This window comes from Pseudophryne corroboree, chromosome 1 (assembly GCF_028390025.1).
Source record: "Pseudophryne corroboree isolate aPseCor3 chromosome 1, aPseCor3.hap2, whole genome shotgun sequence".
In the NCBI taxonomy this organism is placed as follows: Eukaryota; Metazoa; Chordata; class Amphibia; order Anura; family Myobatrachidae; genus Pseudophryne; species Pseudophryne corroboree.
The window spans coordinates 417,090,740-417,118,664 of NC_086444.1; the positions used below are offsets into that span (position 1 = coordinate 417,090,740).

The 27,925-nt window shown below is 48.5% G+C and overlaps 1 protein-coding gene across 5 annotated transcripts in view; it reads right to left on the minus strand.

The window, feature by feature from the left end:
- The window catches only part of RHBDD3 (rhomboid domain containing 3), a 148,066-nt gene that overhangs the window by 97,032 nt on the left and 23,109 nt on the right, over positions 1–27,925 (minus strand). The window contains exon 1 of one of the 5 annotated variants that reach the window (XM_063913339.1): positions 8,762–8,782. The exons of the other annotated variants lie outside the window; for them this stretch is intronic. The gene's annotated coding sequence lies outside the window, so the exon portion shown is untranslated. Of the gene's footprint in view, positions 1–8,761; positions 8,783–27,925 lie in introns of those variants that run through there. 5 annotated transcript variants of the gene reach the window in all.

A 27,925-nucleotide genomic window follows, 5' to 3' on the forward strand; every position in this document is an offset into this window, starting at 1 on the left:
GTTCTGTATCACGAACCCGATGTACCCTTGTTGAGAAGGGCAAATTTGGACATGGAGGTAATCCTTGATGTCCAGGGACACCATATAGTCCCCTTCTTTCCGGTTCGCTATCACTGCTCTGAGTGACTCCATCTTGATTTGAACCTTTATGTAAGTGTTCAAAGATTTCAGATTTAGACTATGTCTCACCAAGCCGTCTGGCTTCAGTACCACCATATAGTGTGGAAGACTAATACCCTTTTCCTTGTTGTAGGAGGGGTACTTTGATTATCACCTGCTGGAAATACAGCTTGTGAATTTTTCCCAATACTGCCTCCCTGTTGGAGGGAGCCGTTGGTAATGCAGACTTCAGGAACCTGCGAGGAAAAGATGTCTCGACTCTCCAATCTGTACCCCTGGGATAATACTAGTACGATCCAGGGGTCAACTTGCGAGTGATCCCACTGCGCGTTGAGACTCTTGAGACTACACCCCCACCTAACCTGAGTCCGCTTACACGGCCCCAGCGTCATGCTGGGGACTTGGCAGACGCGGTGGAAGGCTTCCTTTCCTGGGAAGGAGCTGTCTGCTGCAGTCTACTTCCCTTTCCTCTATGTCTGGGCAGATATGACTGGCCTTTTGCCCGCTTGCCCTCATGGGAACGGAAGGATTGAGGCTGAAAAGACGGTGTCTGTTTCTGCTGAGATGTAACTTGGGGTAAAAAGGTTGGATTTCCAGCTGTTGCCGAGACCCCCAGGTCCGTTGGACCGACCCCAAATAACTCTTTCCCTTTATACGGCCATACTTCCATGTGTCGTATGGGATATGTATCACCTGACCACTGTCGTGTCCATGACATCTTCTGGGAGATATGGATCACGCACTTATTTTGATGCCAGAGTGCACATATCCCTCTGTGCATCTCGCATACATAAATATATAATGCATCCTATTAAATGCTCTATATCAATCAAATATTTTCAGTCAGGGAAACCGACCAAGCCAACCCAGCACTGCATCTCCAGGCTGATGGCGATCGCTGGTCGCAGTATAACCACCTTATGTGTGTATATACTTTTTAGGATATTTTTCCAGCTGCCTATCAGCTGGCTCCTTGAGGGCGGCCGTATCTGGCGACGGTAACGCCACTTGATAAGCGTGTGAGCGCCTTATTCATTCCCAACGCGCCCTAACTTCTGGCGGGAAAGGGTATAACGCCAATATTTGCTATCGGGGTACACCCACGCATCATCACACACTTTATTTTATTTTATCTGATTCAGGAAAAACTACAGGTAGTTTTTTCACTCCCACATAATACCCTTTTTTGTGGTACTTGTAGTATCAGAAATATGTAACACCTCCTTCATTGCCCTTAACGTGTGGCCCTAATAAGGAATACGTTTGTTTATTCACCGTCGACACTGGATTCAGTGTCGGTGTCTGTGTCGACCGACTGAGGTAAATGGGCGTTATTAAAAACCCCTGACGGTGTTTCTGAGACGCCTGGACCGGTACTAATTGTTTGTCGGCCGTCTCATGTCGTCAACCGACCTTGCAGCGTGTTGACATTCTCACGTAATTCCCTAAATAAGCCATCCATACCGGTGTCGACTCCCTAGAGAGTGACATCACCATCATAGGCAATTGCTCCGCCTCCTCCAACATCGTCCTCATACATGTCGACACACACGTACCGACACACAGCACACACACCGGGAATGCTCTGACAGAGGACAGGACCCCACTAGCCCTTTGGAGAGACAGAGGGAGAGTTTGCCAGCACACACCAAAAAAACGCTATAATTACATAGGGACAACCTTATATAAGTGTTTCTCCCTTATAGCATCTTTAATATATTTATGTCGCCAATTTAGTGCCCCCCCTCTCTGTTTAAACCCTGTTTCTGTAGTGCAGTGCAGGGGAGAGCCTGGGAGCCTTCTCTCCAGCCTTTCTGTGAGAGAAAATGGCGCTGTGTGCTGAGGAGATAGGCCCCGCCCCTTTTTCGGCGGGCTCGTCTCCCGCTATTTATTGTATTTAGGCAGGGGTTAAATATCTCCATATAGCCTCTGGGGGCTATATGTGAGGTATTTTTAGCCTTATATAGGTTTACATTTGCCTCCCAGGGCGCCCCCCCCCAGCGCCCTGCACCCTCAGTGACTGCCGTGTGAAGTGTGCTGAGAGGAAAATGGCGCACAGCTGCAGTGCTGTGCGCTACCTTTAGAAGACTGCAGGAGTCTTCAGCCGCCGATTCTGGACCTCTTCTTGCTTCAGCATCTGCGAGGGGGCCGGCGGCGAGGCTCCGGTGACCATCCAGGCTGTACCTGTGATCGTCCCTCTGGAGCTTCATGTCCAGTAGCCAAGAAGCCAATCCATCCTGCACGCAGGTGAGTTCACTTCTTCTCCCCTCTGTCCCTCGTTGCAGTGATCCTGTTGCCAGCAGGAATCACTGTAAAATAAAAAACCTAAGCTAAACTTCTCTAAGCAGCTCTTTATGAGAGCCACCTAGAATTGCACCCTTCTCGGCCGGGCACAAAAATCTAACTGGAGTCTGGAGGAGGGTCATAGGGGGAGGAGCCAGTGCACACCACCTGACCTGTAAAAGCTTTACTTTTTGTGCCCTGTCTCCTGCGGAGCCGCTATTCCCCATGGTCCTTTCAGGAACCCCAGCATCCACTTAGGACGATAGAGAAATATATATATATATATATATATTGTAACGCTGTAAGGGTACAAGGTGCCGTTTCCTGGGATAAATGGCAGCCTGCAGCAGCTGAAGAACCACACAAGTCCAGTTTCTGGTACAACTGGCCCCAGCCAGTTGTTTATTAGACAGAAAATAAAACAAACAGCAAAAGAAATTACCTTGCCTGTCCGGCACTAACTAAACACAAGATGTTCCTAACTATCACTAAACAAAACACAGAGTTCTCCAGTACCCTGTATAGCTCACTTGTATCAGGAAGCGTGTCTCTCTCACAGAGATCCTGCAGTCTTCCCAGGCAGTCTGCACACCCTAATCAGGCCAGCAGCTCTATAACACTCTTACACAGCTGAAAGCCTGATTAGCCTTCTGTGAGGCCAAAGACCCGAACTGGGCCCAATGTCTGGAACTTGCCCCATCTCTCTTTCAGGGTCCTTACCCAGCTTTTCCAACAAACTGAAAAGGTTCTATCAAAACAAAACAATACAAAACATATTCCTAGAAGTTTTCATTTTTCTAATACATGTAAGACAAGAACCTGGGACAAACATACCTGCCCTCAAACACTATCCCAGTGTTCTTGTCACATATCCCCCTCCCCTGTTTCGACCTAGGGGCCGGAACACTTGTAGCCCCCAGACAGAAGATGCGGGACAATGCATCTGCGTTGGCCAATTGTGTACCCGGTCTATGTTCGACAGTAAACTTAAAATCCTGCAACGCTAGAAACCATCTAGTTACCCGAGCATTCTTTCCTCTATTTACATACATCCATTTTAAAGGGGCATGATCCGTCACTAGTCTGAATTGTCTACCCAAGAGGTAATATCTCAAGGTATCTAGTGCCCACTTAATGGCCAAAGCCTCCTTTTCCACAATGGCATACCTTTTTTCATGCTCATTGAGTTTCCTACTCAAATAAATGATAGGGTGTTCGTCCCCATCTCTGGTTTGGGACAGCACAGCACCTATCCCTACCTCTGAGGCATCTGTCTGTACCACAAATTCTTTTGAAAACTCTGGTGTTATCAACACCGGTTGTGAACACAAAGCCACTTTTAACGCTTGGAATGCTTTTTCTGCATCAGGGTTCCATTTCACCATATTTGACTGCTTCCCTTTGGTAAGGTCTGACAACGGCACCGCTGTGGTCGCAAAATTGGGAATAAACCGTCTATAGTACCCAGTAATTCCCAAAAAAGCCCTTACCTGTTTTTTATTCACTGGACGAGGCCAGTTTTGAATAGCATCAATTTTATTCAATTGGGGCCTAATCAGACCTCTGCCTATGGTGAAGCCCAAGTATTTGACCTCCTCCATTGCGAGGCAGCACTTCTTTGGGTTAGCAGTTAACCCTGCCTCTCTGATTGAGTCCAGTACTGCTTGTACTTTAACCAAATGGGACCCCCAGTCTGTACTGTGAATTACCACATCATCCAAATAGGCAGCTGCATATTTTCTATGGGGCCTCAAAATTTTATCCATCACCCGTTGAAAGGTTGCTGGAGCCCCATGCAACCCAAAGGGTAACATCTTATACTGGTACAGCCCCTCTGGAACCGAGAAGGCTGTTTTTTCTTTGGCGCTATCAGATAAAGGTATTTGCCAGTAACCTTTGGTCAGGTCCAATGTGGTGAGAAACCTGGCTGTTCCCAGCCTTTCTACAAGCTCATCCACACGGGGCATGGGGTATGCGTCAAACTTGGACACCTCATTTAACTTACGAAAGTCATTACAGAAGCGTATGCTACCGTCGGGCTTCGGGATGAGCACTATGGGACTGGACCACGCACTGTTAGACTCCTCTATGACTCCAAGTTCTAACATGGTTTTAACTTCTTTAGAAATAGCTTCTCGCTGAACTTCAGGAATCCTATATGGCTTTAAATGAACCCTGACCCCTGGTTCTGTGACAATGTCATGTTTTATTATGGTCGTTCGGCCAGGCAGCTCTGAAAATATCTCCCTATTTTGGATGAGAAATTCTTTAACCTGATTGTTCTGATCAGCTGATAATGTCTCTGACACCTTCACTGCGGGAAGCAACCGGGGTGAAGACACCGAAGGGCAAGGCTCCGCTGACAGAGACAACCTATCTTTCCAGGGTTTGATTAAGTTAACATGGTAGATCTGTTCGGGTTTTCTCTTTCCCGGCTGGTATACTTTGTAATTAACCTCATTCACTTTTTCCCTAATCTCAAATGGACCCTGCCATTTAGCTAGGAATTTGCTTTCCACAGTGGGTACCAAAACAAGAACTCTATCTCCAGGAGCAAATTCCCGTATCTTGGCACTCCGGTTATAGACCCTCTGTTGAGCACTTTGGGCCTGTTCCATGTGCTCTCTGACAACAGGTACCACGGCTGCAATCCTATCCTGCATTTATGTTACATGTTCAATAACGCTTCTATATGGAGTGGGCTGTCCTTCCCACGTCTCTTTGGCAACGTCCAACAGCCCTCTGGGGTGTCTACCATACAACAAATCAAATGGAGAAAACCCCGTAGAGGACTGAGGAACTTCTCTGATGGCCATTAACAAGTAGGGCAACAAACAATCCCAGTTTTTCCCATCTCTCTCAACAACCTTTTTTAACATACTTTTTAATGTTTTATTAAACCTTTCCACCAACCCGTCAGTTTGGGGATGGTAGATGGACGTCCTGAGGTGAGTGACCTTAAATAATTTGCACAATTCTTTCATGATCCTTGACATAAATGGAGTACCTTGGTCAGTCAAAATTTCTTTTGGTATTCCCACTCTACTAAAAACCTGCACCAGCTCCCTAGCTATCGCCTTGGTTGTGATAGTGCGTAAAGGGACAGCCTCAGGATATCGAGTGGCATAGTCCATAATTACCAGGATATACTGATGGCCCAGAGCAGACTTTAACAAGGGCCCCACGAGATCCATGGCTATTCTGTCAAACGGGACCTCTATAATAGGCATGGGAACTAGTGGGCTCCTGAAATGGGGTCTAGGGGCATGATACTGGCATTCAGGACAGGAAGAACAATATTCAGACACTTCTTTATAAACCCCTGGCCAAAAGAACCTTTGTAAAACTCTTTCAGTGTTTTTTTCTGCCCCTAAATGTCCTGCGGTAACGTGACTATGAGCTAAATCTAGTACCGTTCTCCGATAAGGTTGGGGAACTACCAGCTGTTCCACCACATCCTCACCCTTTTTGACAATGTGGTACAAGAGCTCATTACAGATGGCCATGTGGGGATACGTAACCCTGTCACCTGGTACCACAGGTTCCCCATTAACAAACTTAACATTCTCTCTAGCCTTTATTAAGGTAGGATCCTTTAACTGTTCAGACGCAAACAGATCCTTCTTTACCTCCAGGTAAGGCACGCTTTCAGTTCTAACTACTATGTCTCTGTTCCCAGCAAGAGGGTCCTCACTGGACTCCCCATCTGTCACTTCCCCAGCCAAACTAGCAAAAGGCAAAGGGTCAGAAAGTTCCGAAGACACACGTACATCCATAAAATCACCGGTATTATCAACTGGCTCTTTACTTCTCACATCTGTTGATAACCGTGATTCCCACAGTTTCCAAAAATGAGGAAAATCCCTCCCTATTATGGCCTCATGCACCAAGGTGGGGACCAGTCCCACTTTAACCATTGCTGACCCACAACAAGTTTCTATATTCACTTCAGCAGTGACATAATGTTGGGTATCCCCATGTATGCAAGTTACCCCAATAGGTATTTGCTGGACCTTTAAGGGGTTCACTAACCCAGCTTTCACGAGGGTAACTAAACTTCCTGAATCTAGCAAGGCCTCTACCCGGTTACCCTCTAAGAACACATCACACATTTGTTTTTCCAGCTCAGGTGAAGGTACCACAGTACAGGCTAACCTAGCAAAGAAAGACATTCTGCGACATTCAAAGGCAGCATCACAGTGCATGGGTTCTTGCGTGACTGGGCAATTGGCAATAACATGACCTGGCATACCACACCTAAAACATTTAACCACACGATTAGCAACCCGTTTGGGCAGCACAGACTGTTCTAGCCCCATTGGCCTGTCTCCAGGGCCAGTGTTTACAGTCTCTCCAGCCTTGCGTTCTCTTAACCGCCCAGCAACGTTTTCCCACGGAACAGTCTTATCAGTCTTTACTGAAGGGCGCTGTCGAGGATCTATGGGTTGCTGGGTGGTCATCAGTAGTTCCTCTGCTGCCAAATACCTCTCTACCATGTCCACTAATTGGTCAGCAGTACCCGGGTTTCCATGGCTCACTAACTTGCGCAGGACCATGGGCAAAGATCTCAAGTAGCGGTCCATGACGACTCTTTCAACCATCTGGGGACCAGTTAATGTCTCTGGCTGGAGCCATTTTTTTGTTAGCTGGATAAGGTCGTGCATCTGGGAGCGCGGAGGCTTCTCCATGGCGTACACCCAACGGTGCACTCGTTGTGCTCGTACTGACAGCGTGACTCCCAGGCGGGCCAGGATCTCAGTCTTTAGTTTATCATAGTCCCGAGCCTCAGCAGGGCTTAAATCAAAGTAAGCTTTTTGGGGCTCACCTGACAGGAAAGGTGCCAGCAGACTGGCCCACTGTGCTTTCGGCCAGTTCTCACGCTCGGCAGTCCTTTCAAACGTGGTCAGATAGGCCTCCACATCATCAGCCTCTGTCATTTTCTGCAGGAAGTGACTGGCCCGTATAGAACTAGAGCTGGTCGGAGCACTGACGGCCACATCTCCAACCCGAGCTGCAAGTCTCTGTACCACTTCTGCTAAGGCCTCTCTATTTTGACGCTGTTGCCTCCAATTTTCCTCCATAGCCATCTGCTGCTGTCTGTTGGCCTCTTGCTGAGCCACTGTAGCTTGCAGCAGGGCTTTAAGCAGTTCCTCCATGTCGACAGATTTTTCAGGCGGCTTTGTAGCTGCTTTCAGTCAGGACATATATCAAACCCTCGGGGTGAATCTCAGCAACTTCACACTGTGCTGTATCTGCATAAACCACCGTTTTCTGCAGGCCTCATGAAGCTGCTGCTTTCACTTATGCGCAGAGCGGTGTGCTCGCGTTCTCCACCAAGTTGTAACGCTGTAAGGGTACAAGGTGCCGTTTCCTGGGATAAATGGCAGCCTGCAGCAGCTGAGGAACCACACAAGTCCAGTTTCTGGTACAACTGGCCCCAGCCAGTTGTTTATTAGACAGAAAATAAAACAAACAGCAAAAGAAATTACCTTGCCTGTCCGGCACTAACTAAACACAAGATGTTCCTAACTATCACTAAACAAAACACAGAGTTCTCCAGTACCCTGTATAGCTCACTTGTATCAGGAAGCGTGTCTCTCTCACAGAGATCCTGCAGTCTTCCCAGGCAGTCTGCACACCCTAATCAGGCCAGCAGCTCTATAACACTCTTACACAGCTGAAAGCCTGATTAGCCTTCTGTGAAGTAAAGGCCCGAACTGGGCCCAATGTCTGGAACTTGCCCCATCTCTCTTTCAGGGTCCTTACCCAGCTTTTCCAACAAACTGAAAAGGTTCTATCAAAACAAAACAATACAAAACATATTCCTAGAAGTTTTCATTTTTCTAATACATGTAAGACAAGAACCTGGGACAAACATACCTGCCCTCAAACACTATCCCAGTGTTCTTGTCACAATATATATATATATATATATATATATATACTATAGCAGTTGGCGGCACTCACGGCTCCATTAAAAGGATGACACAGACGCAGTCTTAGTAGTCAACGTTTCAATGTTAAAAGAGTAACATTTTCATCAGGACTTTTTTAACATTGAAACGTTGACTACTAAAACTGCGTCTGTGTCATCCTTTTAATGGAGCCGTGAGTGCCGCCAACTGCTTAAGTACATGTCTGGTCACCGTTTGGTTACCCGTGGAGGGCACCGGTCATTTCATGCTTTTGTTTTCTATCAGTTTTCGAGTGCTGCTTTCACTGCTGTTTATAGCCGTATGTCAGAGATTTTGATCATAGATGTGTGTTTTTTTGCACATCTACGATCAGGCCCATTGTTTCACACAATTATATCTGTGTCCAGATGACAATAACTGCAGGAGTCTTTAAAGAATGATACCTGTATGCATTCAGATTACACACTGCCGCCACCTGGATACTTCTTGCCACCCGGCTGGCAAAATTTTCTAGAGAGAACACTGCAACATGTTACTAAGGCAATTTGCAGCATTGTAACTGCATCAGTGTTACTACTTTAAACATGATGCTTTACCATCAAGATTAAGGGTCAATGCTACTAGCCGCAAAGGAGGCAATGTGCTGCTGTAACCGCATAGAAATACAGGTAACGGCACTTCAACTCACCCCCTTTGTGGCCTGATCTCACCCACAGACTCGCAGATTCTTGTACGCAATCCTATTAGGCTGGGAACAAAAATCCACAAATCCAGAAGTACTGTAAGTACTCGCTGCAGTGCCGTAACTAGGCATTTTAGCGCTGTGTGCAAGAAACAGCATCTGCTCCCCCCTCCCCCCCATATATAAAACAGGGCCAGTGTGCGCCGTAGGCCCGTGGCAAATGTATAGTGGCATGGCTTTATGGGGAAGGGGCGTGGCCACAGAGATCCCTTTTACACCCCCATATGTAAAATAGGGACAGTGCGTGCTGTAGTCACATTACACCGCACAGTAGCGCCCGATAGTCACATTACACCGCACAGTAGTATCCATTAGTCACATTACACCGCACAGTAGTGTTCGTTAGTCACATTACACCGCACTGTTCGTTAGTCACTTTACTACACTGCACAGTGGCGCCCAATAGTCACATTACTACACCGCACAGTAGTGTTCGTTAGTCACATTACACCACACACTAGTGCCCGATAGTCACATTACACCGCACAGTACCGCCCGATAGTCACATTACACCGCACAGTACCGCCCGATAGTCACATTACACCTTACAGTAGCGCCCGATAGTCACATTACACCGCACAGTAGAATCCATTAGTGACATTACACCGCATAATAGTGTTCGTAAGTCACTTTACTACACCGCACAGTAGCGCCCGATAGTCACATTACTACACCGCACAGTAATTTTCGTTAGACATATTACTACACCGCACAATAGTTATTGTTAGTCACATTACTACACCGCACAGTAACATCCATAGTCACATTACAAATTACAGTAGCACCCGATAGTCACATTACACTGCACAGCAGAGGCGTAACTAGGGTTTTTGGAGCCCAGGGCAAGATGGAAAATGGCGCCCCCCCCCCCCCATAAAAAAAACACACCAAAAGAATCATGTCCGAAAAATGGGCGTGACCACGCACCAGAAGGGGTGTGACCACGCACCAGAAGGGGTGTGGCCACTGAAAATGGCCCACAGTGCCAGTTACATTGCCCCACAGTGCCAGATACATGCCCCACAGTGCCAGTTACATTGCCCCACAGTGCCAGATACATGCCCCACAGTGCCAGATACATGCCCCACAGTGCCAGTTACATTGCCCCACAGTGCCAGTTACATTGCCCCACAGTGCCAGTTACATTGCCCCACAGTGCCAGATACATGCCCCACAGTGTCAGTTACATTGCCCCACAGTGCCGGTTACATTGCCCCACAGTGCCAGATACATGCCCCACAGTGCCAGTTACATTGCCCCACAGTGCCAGTTACATTGCCCCACAGTGCCAGATACATGCCCCACAGTGCCAGATACATGCCCCACAGTGCCAGTTACATTGACCCACAGTGCCGGATACATGCCCCACAGTGCCAGTTACATTGCCCCACAGTGCCAGATACATGCCCCACAGTGCCAGATACATGCCCCACAGTGCCAGTTACATTGCCCCACAGTGCCAGATACATGCCCCACAGTGCCAGATACATGCCCCGCAGTGCCAGTTACACAAGACTCTCCTCTCCCCCCCCCCCCGTCAGTCACTCACCGCTGCGGCGCTATCACTCTGCTATGTGAGGGGAGGAGAGCGCAGCGCAGCGCCTCTCCTGCCCCTCACCACTCCAGGTCTCCGGCGGCGGCTATGTGGCGCCGGTTCGCTAGCCAATCAGAGCTCGCGGACCGGCAGGCAATCAGGAGACGGTCCACAAGCTCTGATTGGCTAATGCCGCCGGAGACCAGACACACGCAGCACTGCTGTCAGCGGCGGGGAGGGAGAGACGCTGCGCTCTCCTCCCCTCACATTTCGGCGTGACGGGGGCGAGTGGGGCATAATGCCCTGGCCGCAGCCGGCGCCCCCCTCTCCTGGGCTGCCAAGGCGCCCAGGGCACGTGCCCCACTTGCCCTACCCTAGTTACGCCTCTGCCGCACAGTAACTGTCGTTAGTCACATTACACCGCACAGTAGTAATATATATATATATATATATATATATATATATATATATATACATACACAGAGTATTCACAAACAATAAGTATTAAATTTTCAATCTCAGTGAATATTGGATTAAGGTACAGTTTGTGCAGGTTGTTTTTTTTTTTTTTAACAAAATCTCTACACATAGTTATCTAAAATGTTACAGACAGAGACAGGCAGAGCCGGCCATAGGCATAGGCAAACTAGGCAAATGCCTAGGGGCACCAGCAGATTCTGCTGATTAAAATGATATGCGGCATGCCTATATTCTCTGTGTAGCATTTCAGATGCAGATACAGCCACAGTCACACACAGTATATAGGCATGCTGCATATAATTTTAATCAGCAGAAGCTAGCCTAGCCACATAGCAATGCAAATGACATGAATTTTCATAAAAAAAAAGGTGCCCGATGTTAGCAGAACTGCTAGCTGAGTCACGCCAGGCATCTCCTGCTGCGCATTCAGGCAAGATTTATGAGGACACATCTGTATCCAAGCAGAGGCAGAGGTCTCAGTGTTAGCGGCCGTGTGAGTGCTGTATGTGGGTGGGTTGGGTGTGCAGTAGTGTTTGGCATATGTGTAAGGGGCATTATGTGTGTCATGTGTATAAATGCATTAATAATGTGCTGCAAATGTGTTAGGTGCACTATGTGTGTCATTATGTGTATAAGGGTATTAATAATGTGCGGTATATGTGTAAAGGGTACTGTGTGTGTCATTATGTGTATAAGGGCATTAATAAAGTGCAGCATATGTGTAAGGGACATTATGCGTGTCCTTATGTGTATAAGGGCATTAATAAAGGTTGGCATAATGTGTAAGGTGCATTATGTTTATAAGGACATTAATAATGTGTGTCATATGTGTAAGGGGCATTACTGTGTGGTATTATGTGTATAAAGGCATTACTGATGTGTGGCATTATGTGTATAAGGTTCTCTACTGTGTGGCGCAACGTATAGAAAGGGCACTATTGTGAGGTCTAATGTGAGTAAAGAGCAATATGGTGTGGTATAACGTGAATAAGGAGCAATTCAGTGTGATGTAATGTGAATAAGGGGCACTACTGTAAGGAGTAACATATATAAGATAAAGTATTACTACTGTGTGATCTAATGTGAATAAGGGGCACTACTGTAAGGAGTAACATATATAAAGTAAAGTATTACTACTGTGTGATGTAACGTGAATAAGTGACATTATCGCATGATAAAATGTGAATAAAGTTGCAGTACTGTGTTGCGTAATTTGAATTGGGGGTACTATTGTGTGGCCATGCCCCTTCCTAGCAAAAACACACACCCTTTTAGGCTGTGCGCCGAATGTGCGTACTGTTCCTATTTAAAATATAGGGGGTAGGAGCACCAAAATGAGGACTGCTATGGGTGAGGGGTGATGGTGCTGGGAAAGGGGTGCAGGGTCAGAGGCGGAACTAGCGGTGGTGCTAGGGGTCATCAGCTAAAATCTTGCCTAGGGCATCATATTGGTTAGGGCCGCCTCTGGAGACAGGTTAAAATGACCAACCACAAGGCTAGTCAAATTATTAAATTGCCTGGTACTGCATACCCACATAAGCAGAATTTCATGTGAGTCTAGACGAGGGGAGGGGGGGAGAGAGAGACTTTACTTGTGCTGAGAGCAGCAGCTGTCTCCTCTCCAGAACCCGGAAGTGCAGAGAGAGCAGGAGGAGGGGGGAGCGGATGCGAGCATGGGGGGAGAGAGACACAGAGACTCACACAGACACAGACTGTCCAGCGCTGCCTGCTGTTTTTGTAAGGTACTGTATATTAGCAGCGCTGCCTCCGGCAGGGTAGGAGCCGGGCAAAGCGCTACTGATATACACTACATTACAGTGGGCAGCACTGCAGCTTAGGCGGCCAATCAGTGTGGATGTGGATGGTGAGCCCACAGAGACACTGCGCTGAGTGCAATGCCCCATCCACCCACACCTAGTTACGGCTCTGACTCGCTGCTAATAGGATTGGTCCTTTCAAGTTATACGGCCGACACAGTTACAATGTTGCACATCACTTTTGTAACATGTCAGCAAGCTGGGTTTGACATCAAGCTGTGCCCCTCTGAATGTTGAACTTGTGAATGTTGATTACACATACGAACCGCAGCTATATGTTGACATATAAAGCGGTGTTTCACTACATATAGGTCCACTTTATCCAGTCTTTATACAGGCAAATTCTGTACAGCCTGTTAAAGCACCCACTTGGCACACAAATGCTGAGGGACATCCTAACTAAAGGTCATATGACTGAGGGGCCAATGTAACAAAATGCCCCCCCTCCCACCCCCCCAAAAAAGTGATTCAATTATTGCATCATAATTGCGATGAGTATCATCCAGAAATCTTGACAGATGCAATAATGACATTGGCTACATACACATTAGGACGATGTGCACACAATGGGGGTCATTCCGAGTTGATCGCTAGATAAAAATGTTCGCAGCGCAGCGATTAAGTTAAAAAGCAGCACTTCTGCGCATGCGGCGCAATGCGCACGCGCGACGTACTTTCACAACAGCCGATGTAGTTTTACACAAGATCTAGCGAGGCTTTTCATTCGCAATGTCCTCCGCAGTGTGATTGACATGAAGTGGGCGTTTATGGGTGTCAACTGACCGTTTTCAGGGAGTGTTCGGAAAAACGCAGGCATGCCAGGAAAAACGCAGGCGTGGCTGGGAGACCGCAGGGCGTGTTTTTTACGTCAAATCCGGAACCGAACAGTCTGAAGTGATCGCAAGCGCTGAGTAGGTCTGGAGCTACTCTGAAACTGCACACATTTTTTTGTAGCCGCTCTGCGTTCCTTTCGTTCGCACTTCTGCTAAGCTAAGATACACTCCCAGTGGGAGGCGGCATAGCGTTTGCACGGCTGCCAAAACTGATAGCGAGCAAACAACTTGGAATAACCCCCAATGTGACATCGCTAGCGACGGGACTCGGCATCAGCAAGTGCATACACACTAGCCAATGTCGGCAGTGACGGTGGTGGCCATGCTGCATTCGGCAGAATGGCCCTGATTAGCAACGTCGCCTGTCGGACCTGCATGTAGGTCCAACGAGTGATGCCGCATTTGACCTGCTGGAGCATCATACACGATATAGTGCGTACACACTAGGCAATGTGAACGATATTCATACGCGATATCGCCTAGTGTGTACGCACCCTAAGGGCTCTATTCATGAAGCAGTGAAAAGAGTGGAGAAGTGTGCGAGTGGAGAAGTTGCCCACGGCAACCAATCAGCACTGATGTAACATTTATCAAGAGCATTCTATAAAATTACAAGTAGCAGCTGATTAGATGCCATGGCAACTTCTCCACTGGCTCACTTCTCCACACTTTTCACTGCTTCAAGAATAGACCTGTAAACAAGGGAACATGGCTACATCGCCTTGAGGACGTACCACAGTGTACGGATGGGCATCACTCTCCGATCTCATAAAGATCTAAGGGTAAATTTACTAAAGCTTCTTAAACAGAGTTGGTGATGACGCCAATAGCAACCAATCAGATTGCGTCTATCATTTTCTAAAAAGCAAGAGAAATGAGAGACAGCACCTAATTGGTTGCTATGGGCAACATCACCAATTCTCTGTTTTAGAAGCTCTAGTAAATGTACCCCCTATTTTCATGCCTGAAAACACTTTGGCCGTATTTGTACCTTTATGAGATGCAAACAAACACAAGTGCTGTTGTAGCCGCCAAATGAGCTTGCCTAAAATAGAGTGCTGGCAGGACCTATTGCCGCTGAGCCAGCTTGTGTAGCGCAAATGCAACTAGCGATGCGCACACTTCCTGTTGCTAAGGTAGTGTTATGCACACCAGTGCCTGCAGGAATGTACTGGTGTTTGAACAGAGAGGGATGCAAAACGAATGAACTCACAGACAGACTGGGAAATATGACATAACGTACACAGAAGGTGATAGGGTAACAAAACCAACACAGAGTGAACAGAGAAGCCCAGAGGCTAAGAAACTGGGTGTCTCCCTAGTATTAGAAATGCTCAGATGGAAAAAGCAAGATGTTGTGTTTTAATACGTAGAGAACCCGAAATGCTGTTGCTAAGGGCAACAGCAAAACCCTAAAGGGTTACCAACGGGTGTGGCAGTAAACTCCTTGGTCAGAGATGGAATAATAGACACAAGGAGAGTCTCCACAATCCTAATTCTCACTTGCAGGGCCCAGGTTCAGCTTACTGCCACTAAACTGACACATGGACGCCCTGCACAGTGAGAGAGGATTATGCAGGCAGGTCTGAAAGTACAGCCACAAACCTGCTGGGTTCACAGAATAGCAAAAGAACCTCAGCAGGCTAAACGACTGACTCCAGTCTTACTGCTAGGTCTGGATTGGCAGAGTGTAGTACCAAATGCCCAGGCCTATTTGCAGTAAGCAACAACAAATACAAAGCTACACAGTACTGGCTAACTTTCAGGAACTGACTAACCAACAAAGATTCAGCAGCATCTGCTTAACCTGAGAAGAGGCCTTATAAAGCAGGTGCTGTCCACGCCCCCCTCAGACCTCACAGACTGAGAGCACAAAAACCAGCACCGGATCCCATGCCTGTAACCACTGCACAGCAAAAGACCCGAACCGGAGTATCAGCTGCGCTCAGGTTACTCCGCTAGCACTTGTCTCCCGGTTGCCATGACGACGTGGCAGCACAGGGCAGGAGACCCTAACAGTACCCCCCCCTCTGACGAGGGGTCAAAGAACCCCTACCACCGGGTTTATCGGGGAACTGCGAGAAGAAAGAGCGTATCAGTCTGGGGGCATGAAGATCACAACTGCGCACCCACGACCGCTCCTCCGGGCCATACCCCTTCCAGTGCACCAAAAATGACAGCCGACCCCGAACCATCTTGGAGTCAAGAATCCTTTCAACAACAAACTCCCTCTGGCCACGTATCAGAAGAGGGGAAGGTCTTCCTCTGGAAGAAGGATTACTAATCGCCCGTTTTAAAAGGGAACAATGAAATGTTTTATTGATACCCAAAGAACGGGGCAGATCTAACTGAAATGCCACCGGATTGATAACCCTGGTGATCTTATAAGGGCCGATGAACCAGGGGCCTAACTTATGAGATGGCTGTTTCAACTTCAAATTCTTGGTAGACAACCAGACGAAGTCTCCTAATTTGAAGCTGCAGGGTCTTTTCCGCTTATCAAAAACCCTTTTGGTCACTAATGACACAGACACAAGGGCTTTCTTCACTTTCCTCCAAATACCTCTAAAGACCGAAACGACAGAGGAACCACCAGGCGTGGAGTCCAGGGGGTCAAAAGAATTGGCCTTAGGATGATGCCCATACACACAAAGGAAGGGAGAGATCCCTGTAGCAGAGTGAGCCGCATTGTTATAGGCAAACTCCGCCATTGACAGATGAGCAACCCAGTCAGTCTGACACTTGGAGACATAACACCTGAGGAACTGCTCCAAGGTCTGGTTCACCCTTTCAGTCTGCCCATTAGACTGCGGATGGTAGCCTGACGACAAGCTGACAGAAATCTGGAGATCGGAACAAAATGCCCTCCAGAATTTGGCCACAAACTGGGATCCGCGGTCAGAGACCACATCAAGTGGCAACCCGTGGAGGCGCACAACATGCAGCATAAATAATTCAGACAGGCGTCTGGCCGATGGCAGCCCAACCAGTGGAACGAAGTGCGCCATCTTCGAAAACCTGTCAACGACAACCCAGATGGCTGTCATCCCAGAGGATTTGGGCAAGTCCACAACAAAATCCATTGAAATGTGGGTCCATGGCTTAGATGGAATAGAGAGTGGATGTAATGGGCCAACAGGAACCCCTCTAGGAGTCTTATTTCGGGCACAGATGTCACATGCCCGAACCCACTGATCCACATCCTTAGCCACCGAGGGCCACCACACCGCCCTAGATAGCAACTCCCGAGTTCTGGCAATACCCGGGTGACCTGCCGACTTCTTGGCATGGAATTCCGGGAACACTCGCTGTCTTAACCTAGGAGGCACAAACAAAAGACCTACCGGAAGGTCTGGAGGAGCCTGTTCCTGTGCTCTAAGGACTAATGACAAGAGGTCCTGGGTAATGCCCACTTTAATACATGATGGGGACACAATGGGCAACGGCTCCTCGGTGGTCTCCTGGATTGGAGCAAAACTCCGCGAGAGCGCATCAGCCTTGATGTTTTTTGACCCAGGGCGATATGTTATCAAAAAATTAAAGCGAGCAAAAAACAAAGCCCATCGTGCCTGCCTGGCATTGAGACGCTTCGCTGACTCTAAATATGCCAAATTCTTATGGTCGGTGAGAATTGAGACCACAAACTTAGCCCCCTCAAGCCAGTGTCTCCACTCCTCGAGTGCATCCTTAATAGCCAACAATTCCCGGTTACCAACGTCATAATTCATCTCGGCAGGCGAAAATTTACGGGAAAAGTAAGCACAGGGATGAAGGCGATTATCAGACACTCCCATCTGAGAGAGCACTGCCCCAATACCCATCTCAGAGGCATCCACCTCCACCACAAAAGGACGCTCTGGATCTGGGTGTCGCAGCACCTTGGCCGAGACAAATGCCCTTTTGAGACGGGCAAAAGCCGCTTTGGCCTCACGAGACCAGTGAGCAACATCCGCCCCTTTCTTAGTGAGTGCCACCAAGGGCGCCACTATAGACGAAAATCCAGCGATAAATCGTCTATAAAAATTTGCAAAGCCCAGGAAACGCTGAAGCGCCTTCAAACTAGTGGGCTGCACCCAATCCAGGACTGCCTGTACCTTGGAACCCTCCATTTGGAAACCTTCTGGGGAGATAATATATCCTATAAATGCGATTTGCTGAACTTCAAATTCGCACTTCTCCAGCTTCGCCCCAAGCCGGTGGTCTCTGAGTTTCTGGAGGACTAAGCGTACATGCTTCTGATGTTCCTCCAGGGAATGGGAGAAGATTAGGATGTCATCTAAGTATACAACTAAGAATCTATCCAAATATTCCCTGAGCACATCGTTCATGAAAATTAGAAGACTGCCGGGGCATTACAGAGCCCAAAAGGCATCACCAAATATTCATAATGCCCTGAGTGGGTATTAAAGGCAGTCTTCCATTCATCCCCCTCTCTTATTCGGATTAGATTGTACGCACCGCGTAGGTCAATCTTAGAAAAAATGGTGGCAGTACGAAGCTGGTCAAACAAGACCGAAATGAGAGGCAGTGGGTATGAGTTTTTAATCGTGATACGGTTCAATTCCCTGAAGTCGATGCAGGGTCGCAATGAACCGTCCTTTTTACCCACGAAGAAGAACCCCGACCCAACTGGAGACTGTGAAGGTCTGATAAATCCTTTAGCCAAGTTCTCCTGAATGTACTCTGCCATAGCCTGAGTCTCAGGACGTGACAGGGAGTACAACCTGCTCTTGGGAAGCTTAGCATTCGGCAACAAATCAATGGCACAGTCATAGGGGCGATGGGGAGGTAGTACCTCTGCAACTTTTTTGGAGAACACGTCCGCAAAATCTGCATAACACCCTGGCAATCCTGGCAAACTTAGCTGCGAGAGCCTGACTGGAAGGCTCAAGCAACTCCTGAAACAATCAGTACCCCAACTAAGAATCTCCCCAGAGACCCAGTCAAATTGAGGATTGTGGGCCCTTAACCAGGGTAACCCCAACACCAATGGGGCAAAAGTACAGACAGTCACATAAAAGGACAATTTTTCAGAGTGTGTGGCTCCAATAAACAAAGAAATCTGGCTAGTGCAAGAGGTAATTTTACCCTGGGATAATGGTTCCCCGTTTAACCCACAAATCTCAATTTCCGACGCCAAGGGTACTAAGGAAACAGAGTGTTTCAGGGCGAATTGGCGGTCCATAAAAACCCCGTCGGCCCCACTGTCCACAAAGGCCTCAGTCTTGACAGTTTGACCGAGGATCTTCAAGGTCACCGGAATGATAAAAGTCTTCTTGGGAAATTCTGACTTCTGGCCTGACAGGATATTTCCCATCACCCTCAGGCCCTGAAGTTTTCCGGCTTTTCTGGGCATGATACTACCACATGACCCTTATTCCCACAGTACAAACACAACCCCTGCTGTCTCCTCCGCGTCTTCTCACGCGAGGAGAGGCGGGTAGCCCCAATCTGCATAGGCTCCTCGGAAAATTCCTCAGAGTCTGAGGTTCCCTTGGGAAAGAAGGAAACCTCGGTCTCCCTTTCAAGCCTACGCTCTCTCAGCCGTCTATCCACCCGGATGGATAACTGCATGAGCTGATCCAAGCTATCAGGCAAGGGATATTGTACCAGTTGGTCTTTTATCTGGTTAGAAAGACCTCTTCGGTACTGGTGTCTCAGGGCTGGGTCATTCCACTGGGTATCATGGGCCAACCTCCGAAACTCCGTACAGTAAACCTCAACTGGCCTTCGCCCTTGCTTAAGGATCGAAATCTGAGCCTCGGCTGAGGCCGTCTTGTCAGGGTCATCATACAACATGCCCAGTGCCGTAAAAAAAGCATCAACACTTTTAAGCGACGGACAGTCAGGCTGCAACCCATATGCCCAGACCTGTGGGTCTCCTTGTAGCAAGGAAATCACTATGCCCACTCGCTGAATCTCTGACCCAGAAGACTGAGGCCTAAGCTGGAAATATAACTTGCAGGTCTCCTTGAAACAAAAGAACTGCAAGCGATCTCCAGAAAAACGATCCGGGAGATTTACTTTCGGCTCCTTAACCCCTGAAGGTGCTGCTGCTGCGGGAGCTCCGCCAGCGGCCTGGGAGGTGTGCATTTTAATGGACAAATCATTAAATTGACGAGTCAGGACCTGCACCTGATCGACCACCTGTTGCAACGTATTTTGAGGGGTATGCTCCATATTCCCACAAAATTTCAACAGGAGTATTGGGCTGCTGAATATGTTATGCACACCAGTGCCTGCAGGAATGTACTGGTGTTTGAACAGAGAGGGATGCAAAACGAATGAACTCACAGACAGACTGGGAAATATGACATAACGTACACAGAAGGTGATAGGGTAACAAAACCAACACAGAGTGAACAGAGAAGCCCAGAGGCTAAGAAACTGGGTGTCTCCCTAGTATTAGAAATGCTCAGATGGAAAAAGCAAGATGTTGTGTTTTAATACGTAGAGAACCCGAAATGCTGTTGCTAAGGGCAACAGCAAAACCCTAAAGGGTTACCAACGGGTGTGGCAGTAAACTCCTTGGTCAGAGATGGAATAATAGACACAAGGAGAGTCTCCACAATCCTAATTCTCACTTGCAGGGCCCAGGTTCAGCTTACTGCCACTAAACTGACACATGGACGCCCTGCACAGTGAGAGAGGATTATGCAGGCAGGTCTGAAAGTACAGCCACAAACCTGCTGGGTTCACAGAATAGCAAAAGAACCTCAGCAGGCTAAACGACTGACTCCAGTCTTACTGCTAGGTCTGGATTGGCAGAGTGTAGTACCAAATGCCCAGGCCTATTTGCAGTAAGCAACAACAAATACAAAGCTACACAGTACTGGCTAACTTTCAGGAACTGACTAACCAACAAAGATTCAGCAGCATCTGCTTAACCTGAGAAGAGGCCTTATAAAGCAGGTGCTGTCCACGCCCCCCTCAGACCTCACAGACTGAGAGCACAAAAACCAGCACCGGATCCCATGCCTGTAACCACTGCACAGCAAAAGACCCGAACCGGAGTATCAGCTGCGCTCAGGTTACTCCGCTAGCACTTGTCTCCCGGTTGCCATGACGACGTGGCAGCACAGGGCAGGAGACCCTAACAGGTAGTGAGACACCAAGTTTGAAGTGACCATATACCATACCTCCCAACATGACCCTCTCCAGGAGGGACAGTAGTGGATCTTGCCACGGGCAAGCAGGATTTCTCTTACGTCCTAGAGGATGCTGGGGACTCCGTAAGGACCATGGGGTATAGACGGGCTCCGCAGGAGATAGGGCACCTAAAAAGAACTTTGACTATGGGTGTGCTCTGGCTCCTCCCTCTATGCCCCTCCTCCAGACCTCAGTTAGATCTTGTGCCCAGAGGAGAATGGGTGCACTGCAGAGAGCTCTCCAGAGTTTTCTGTGGAAAAAGAATTTTGTTAGGTTTTTTATTTTCAGGGAGTCCTGTTGGCAACAGGCTCCCTGCATCGTGGGACCGAGGAGAGAGAAGCATAGCTGGCTTGTCAAGTTGGGCACGGCTTCTAAGGCTACTGGACACCATTAGCTCCAGAGGGAGTCGGAACACAGGTCTCACCTGGGGTTCGTCCCGGAGCCACGCCGCCGTCCTCCTCACAGATGCCGAAGATAGAAGCCGGATATAGAAGGCAGAATACATCTTAGGCGGCAGAAGACATCAGATCTTCATGAGGTAAGGCTGCGCGCCACTGCTCCCAGTCACACACACACAGAGCAGCACTGAAGGGTGCAGGGCGCAGGGGGGGGGGCGCCCTGGGCAGCAATAAACCTCACATTTTGGCACAAATACAGTTGGATTAGACTGCGGAGGCAGTAAATCCATGATCCCCCGCCATTTTATTGAAAAATCACTGGGACCGAAGCCCGCCGTCGGGTGGGCGGGGCTTGATCCTCAGCACTAACCAGCGCCATTTTCTCCACAGAAGCTGCATGAGGAAAACGCTGGCTCCCTGGTCTCTCCCCTGCTGAACTCACAGGCTGGAAAAAAGAGGAGGGGGGCACATTAGCGACGCAGTGAGTGGGAATTGGCATAATATATATAAAAAAGCGCTATCTGGACATATTTTTTCCAGTGTTTTTAAGCGCTGGTGTGTGCTGGCATACTCCTTCTCTGTCTCTCCTTAGGACCTGGTTGGAGTTTTGTACCCTTATAGGTTAATCCCTGTGTGTGTGGGGTGTCGGTACGTGTGTGTCGACATGTCTGAGGCGGAAGGCTTCTCCAAGGAGGAGGTGGAGCAAATGAGTGGTGTGTCCCCGTCGATTGTGCCGACTCCAGATTGGATGGACATGTGGCATATGTTGAATGCAAGTGTGGCATCTTTACATAAAAGGCTTGATAAGGCTGATTTAGGGGGGACATCAGGGGGTCAATCCTCAGATTGGAACGACTCACAGGGCCCGTCGGGGTCTCAAAAGCGTCCCTTAACACAAGACACTACTACCGACACGGATTCTGATTCCAGTGTCGACTATGACGAAGTAGAATTGCACCCTAGGGTGACTAAAACCATTCAGTGTATGATTGTGGCAATAAGGGATGTGTTGCATATTGTGGATGAACCCTCGGTCCCCGACACAAGGGTACACATGTTTAAGGAACAGAAACAGATTATTAACTTTCCCACATCTCATGAATTAAATGAATTCTTTGGAAAAGCTTGGGAGACTCCGGATAAGAGACCGCAGATCCCCAAAAGAATTTATATGGCATACCCTTTCCCTAAGCAGGACAGGGAGATTTGGGAATCATCCCCCACTGTGGACAAGGCCCTGACGCGCTTGTCAAAGAAAGTGGCGCTACCGTCTCCTGACACAGCGGCCCTTAAGGACCCTGCAGATCGCAGGCAAGAAACTACCTTAAAGTGTATTTATTCTCATATGGGTGCTGTGCTAAGATCGACAATTGCGTCGGCATGGGTGTGTAGCGCAATTGCAGCTTGGACAGATGAGCTGACAGATCAATTTGATAATATCGATAAGGATACTATATTCCTAACTCTAGCCCATATTAAAGACGCAGTCTTATTTATAAAGGATGCTCAAAGGGACATTGGATTGCTAGCTTCTAGGGCCAATGCCATGTCTGTCTCAGCGAGAAGATCCTTATGGACTCGCCAATGGATGGGTGATGCGGATTCCAAAAAACATATGGAAGTAATACCCTATAAGGGAGATGTATTGTTTGGGGATGGGCTGACGTACCTGGTTTCCACAGCTACAGCAGGTAAATCAAATTTTTTACCATATATTCCCCAACAGCAAAAGAAAGTACCACCCTATCAGATGCAGTCCTTTCGGTCGCACAAGTCCAGAAGAGGTCGGGGATCCTCTCTCCTTGCCAGATGTAAGGGCAGAGGCAAAAGAGCACCTGCTTCGGCAGGTGCCCGGGAACAAAAGTCCTTCCCGGCTGCTCCAAAACCCACAGCATGACGCTGGGGCTCCCCTGAGGGAGTCCTCACCGGTGGGGGCACGTCTTCGACTTTTCAGTCAGGCCTGGGTCAGATCAGACCTGAATCCCTGGGTGTTGGAAATAGTTTCCCAGGGTTACAAACTGGAATTCGAGGAGGTGCCCCCAAGCCGATTTTTCAAATCGGCCCTACCAGCTTCCACATCGGAAAGAGATGTAGTGTTAGCTGCAATTCAAACGCTGTGTATACAGCAAGTGATAATCAAGGTTTCCCTGCACCAGCAGGGAAGAGGTTACTACTCAACCCTATTTGTGGTCCCGAAACCGGACGGTTCGGTCAGACCTATTTTGAATCTGAAATCCCTAAACCTGTACATAAAAAGATTCAAATTCAAAATGGAATCACTCAGAGCGATAATAGCCAACATGGAGGAGGGGGAGTTTATGGTGTCTCTGGACATAAAGGATGCATACCTTCATGTCCCCATATATGCCCCCCATCAGGAATACCTGAGATCCGCTGTACAGGATTGTCATTACCAATTTCAGACGTTGCCGTTTGGACTTTCCACGGCCCCGAGGATTTTCACCAAGATAATGGCGGAAATGATGGTGGTCCTGCGCAAGCATGGAGTCACAATTATCCCATACTTGGACGATCTCCTGATAAAAGCGAGATCAAGAGAGAAATTGCTGAGCAGTGTGGCGCTCTCTCTGAGAGTGCTCCAGCAACACGGTTGGATTCTAAATCTACCGAAGTCACAGTTGATTCCGACAACTCGACTACCGTTCCTAGGTATGATACTGGATACGGAACAAATGAAGGTCTTCCTCCCAATAGAGAAATCCCAGGACATCCAGAACATGGTCAGAGACCTGCTAAAACCGAAAAGGGTGTCAGTTCACCAATGCACTCGAGTTCTGGGAAAAATGGTGGCGGCCTACGAGGCTATTCCCTTCGGAAGGTTCCATGCAAGGACTTTTCAATGGGACCTTCTGGACAAGTGGTCCGGGTCCCATCTGCACTTACATCGGAAAATAACTCTGTCCCCAGGAGCCAGAGTGTCTCTCCTGTGGTGGTTGCAAAGTGCTCACCTGCTGGAGGGTCGCAGGTTCGGAATTCAGGATTGGATCCTGGTTACCACGGACGCAAGCCTCCGAGGATGGGGAGCGGTCACACAAGGAAAATTTTTTCAGGGACTTTGGTCAGACCAGGAGTCCTGTCTACACATCAATGTGTTGGAACTCAGGGCCATTTACAATGGCCTTCGACAAGCGGAGAGTCTTCTTCGAAACCTACTGGTTCTGATTCAATCAGACAATGTCACAGCAGTGGCTCATGTGAACCGCCAAGGCGGGACAAGAAGCAGAGTCGCGATGGCGGAAGCCACCAGGATTCTTCGCTGGGCGGAAAATCATGTAAGCGCTCTGTCGGCTGTCTTCATTCTGGGAGTGGACAACTGGGAAGCAGACTTCCTCAGCAGACACGATCTCCATCCAGGAGAGTGGGGACTTCATCAAGAAGTCTTTGCAGACATAACACGTCTTTGGGGAACTCCTCAAATAGACATGATGGCGTCACGCCTCAACAAAAAACTTTGGAGGTATTGTGCCAGGTCTCGGGACCCTCAGACAGTGGCTGTAGACGCTCTAATAACACCGTGGGTGTTCAAATCGGTCTACGTGTTTCCTCCTCTTCCTCTCATCACAAAAGTGTACAGATTTGGGCGCTCTTGATTTTCTTTCAGAAGGAATTGGCTTCTCTTCCAGAAGTCCAGACGTTTGTAAAGGGAGTGCTGCACATCCAGCCTCCTTTTGTGCCTCCAGTGGCACCGTGGGACCTCAACGTGGTGTTGCAGTTCCTAAAATCACACTGGTTTGAACCGCTTAACAAGGTTGAGTTGAAATTTCTTACTTGGAAGGTGGTCATGTTGTTGGCCTTGGCATCAGCAAGGCGAGTGTCAGAATTGGCGGCTTTGTCACACAAAAGCCCCTACTTGATTTTTCATGTGGATCGAGCTGAATTGAGAACACGTCCGCAATTTTTGCCTAAGGTGGTTTCTTCATTCCATGTGAATCAACCTATTGTGGTGCCTGTGGCTACAAGTGACCTGGAGGATTCCAGATCCCTGGACGTAGTCAGGGCCTTAAAGATTTATGTAGCCAGGACGGCTAGAATTAGGAAAACAGAGGTTCTGTTTGTCCTGTATGCTGCCAATAAGATTGGCGCACCTGCTTCGAAGCAGACTATTGCTCGCTGGATCTGTAATACGATTCAGCAGGCTCATTCTACAGCTGGATTGCCGGTACCAAATTCGGTTAAGGCCCATTCCACTAGGAAGGTGGGCTCTTCTTGGGCGGCTGCCCGAGGCGTCTCGGCATTACAACTTTGCCGAGCGGCGACTTGGTCGGGGTCAAACACTTTTGCTAAATTCTACAAGTTTGATACCCTGGCTGATGAGGACCTAGCGTTTGCTCAGTCGGTGCTGCAGAGTCATACGCACTCTCCCGCCCGATTGGATGCTTTGGTATAAACCCCATGGTCCTTACGGAGTACCCAGCATCCTCTAGGACGTAAGAGAAAATAAGATTTTAAACCTACCAGTAAATCTATTTCTCCTAGTCCGTAGAGGATGCTGGGGACTCCGTAAGGACCATGGGGTATAGACGGGCTCCGCAGGAGATAGGGCACCTAAAAAGAACTTTGACTATGGGTGTGCACTGGCTCCTCCCTCTATGCCCCTCCTCCAGACCTCAGTTAGAGAACTGTGCCCAGAGGAGATGGACAATACAAGGCAGGATTTAGCTATCCAAGGGCAAGATTCATACCAGCCCACACCAATCATACCATGTAACCTGGAACATACATAACCAGTTAACAGTATGAACAAAAACGACAGTAACGGTCCAAGACCGATGTCAACTGTAACATAACCCTTATGTAAGCAACAACTATGTACAAGTCTTGCAGAGTTTCCGCACTGGGACGGGCGCCCAGCATCCTCTAAGGACTAGGAGAAATAGATTTACTGGTAGGTTTAAAATCTTATTTTCTCTTACGTCCTAGAGGATGCTGGGGACTCCGTAAGGACCATGGGGTTTATACCAAAGCATCCAATCGGGCGGGAGAGTGCGTATGACTCTGCAGCACCGACTGAGCAAACGCTAGGTCCTCATCAGCCAGGGTATCAAACTTGTAGAATTTAGCAAAAGTGTTTGACCCCGACCAAGTCGCCGCTCGGCAAAGTTGTAATGCCGAGACGCCTCGGGCAGCCGCCCAAGAAGAGCCCACCTTCCTAGTGGAATGGGCCTTAACCGAATTTGGTATCGGCAATCCAGCCGTAGAGTGAGCCTGCTGAATCGTATTACAGATCCAGCGAGCAATAGTCTGCTTCGAAGCAGGTGCGCCAATCTTATTGGCCGCATACAGGACAAACAGAGCCTCTGTTTTCCTAATTCTAGCCGTCCTGGCTACATAAATCTTTAAGGCCCTGACTACGTCCAGGGATCTGGAATCCTCCAGGTCACTTGTAGCCACAGGCACCACAATAGGTTGATTCATATGGAACGAAGAAACCACTTTAGGCAAAAATTGCGGACGTGTCCTCAATTCAGCTCGATCCACATGAAAGATCAAGTAGGGGCTCTTGTGTGACAAAGCCGCCAATTCTAACACTCGCCTTGCTGATGCTAAGGCCAACAACATGGCCACCTTCCAGGTAAGAAATTTCAACTCAACCTTGTTAAGCGGTTCAAACCAGTGTGATTTTAGGAACTGCAACACCACGTTGAGGTCCCATGGTGCCACTGGAGGCACAAAAGGGGGCTGGAGGTGCAGCACCCCCTTTACAAACGTCTGGACTTCTGGAAGAGAAGCCAATTCCTTCTGAAAGAAAATCGAGAGGGCCGAAATCTGTACCTTAACAGAGCCTAATTTCAGACCCATATCCACTCCTGTCTGTAGGAAGTGGAGAAGACGACCCAGATGAAAATCTTCCGTAGGTGCATTCTTGGTCTCACACCAAGACACATACTTTCGCCAGATACGGTGATAATGTTTTACCGTCACCTCCTTCCTAGCCTTTATTAAGGTAGGGATGACCTCTTCTGGAATCCCCTTTTTCGCTAGGATTCGGCGTTCAACCGCCATGCCGTCAAACATAACCGCGGTAAGTCTTGAAATACACAAGGCCCCTGCTGCAACAGGTCTTCCCTCAGAGGAAACGGCCAGGGATCTCCTGTGAGCATCTCTTGTAGATCCGAGTACCAGGCCCTTCGAGGCCAGTCTGGGACAACGAGTATCGTCTGTACTCTTCTTCGTCTTATGATCCTCAACACTTTTGTGATGAGAGGAAGAGGAGGAAACACGTAGACCGATTTGAACACCCACGGTGTTACCAGAGCGTCTACTGCTACTGCCTGAGGGTCCCAAGACCTGGCGCAATACCTCCTAAGTTTTTTGTTGAGGCGTGACGCCATTATGTCTATTTGAGGAGTTCCCCAAAGACGTGTTACGTCTGCAAAGACTTCTTGATGAAGTCCCCACTCTCCTGGATGGAGATCGTGTCTGCTGAGGAAGTCTGCTTCCCAGTTGTCCACTCCCGGAATGAAGACAGCCGACAGAGCGCTTACGTGATTTTCCGCCCAGCGAAGAATCCTGGTGGCTTCCGCCATTGCGACTCTGCTTCTTGTCCCGCCTTGGCGGTTCACATGAGCCACTGCTGTGACATTGTCTGATTGAATAAGAACCGGTAGGTTTCGAAGAAAACTCTCCGCTTGT